Source organism: Eulemur rufifrons, unplaced genomic scaffold, assembly GCF_041146395.1.
Source record: "Eulemur rufifrons isolate Redbay unplaced genomic scaffold, OSU_ERuf_1 scaffold_97, whole genome shotgun sequence".
NCBI lineage: Eukaryota > Metazoa > Chordata > Mammalia > Primates > Lemuridae > Eulemur > Eulemur rufifrons.
This window is the reverse complement of record NW_027182879.1, coordinates 436,983-437,668: the sequence shown is the minus strand read 5'-3', so window position 1 is coordinate 437,668 and position 686 is coordinate 436,983.

The window sequence follows — 686 nt, the reverse complement described above, 5'->3', positions numbered from 1 at the left end:
CTTCTTGTCAGTCTCCACTAACAAAAATAGGCAACACCAAGTCAGCTACTCCTCAGCATAGTTATGTCCGTCGCAGCCTTCTTGGGTTTCAGGAGGCACAAACAAACGTTATCACAATTATGGTGAAACGCTGAACACCTGCAAATAATTTTCAACGTACTGGTTAATTGAAAATCTCTGCGGCATACTTCTTGGAACAAGCCACTTACCTGTTCCCACGCAAAGAGGAGTATATAGAACCATGGTGGATTTCCAGCTGGTGTAATAAAGGATTATTAAAGGAATGGGATGACCATGGGGATCATCGTTAATTCTCTGAAACAGAATCCGCCCTTTTCACCTGCCAAACACATGCCCACTTCTCCTCTCTGGGGATAATAAAAACTAACCAGCGAACTGACAGAGGGCCTGACCAACACTTCCACATCGACCACACACACAAAAAAAAACCGTACCCTCCAGCTAGTAATTATAATGCTAACTTGCAAAATTTCCCTGCATTTTAAAACAATGGAAAAATGGCGGTGGGATGATACTTAGAAGAATGGCTTCTTGTCAGTCTCCACTAACAAAAATAGGCAACACCAAGTCAGCTACTCCTCAGCAAAGTTATGTCCGTCGCAGCCTTCTTGGGTTTCAGGAGGCACAAACAAACCTTATCACAATTATGGTGAAATGCTGAACAC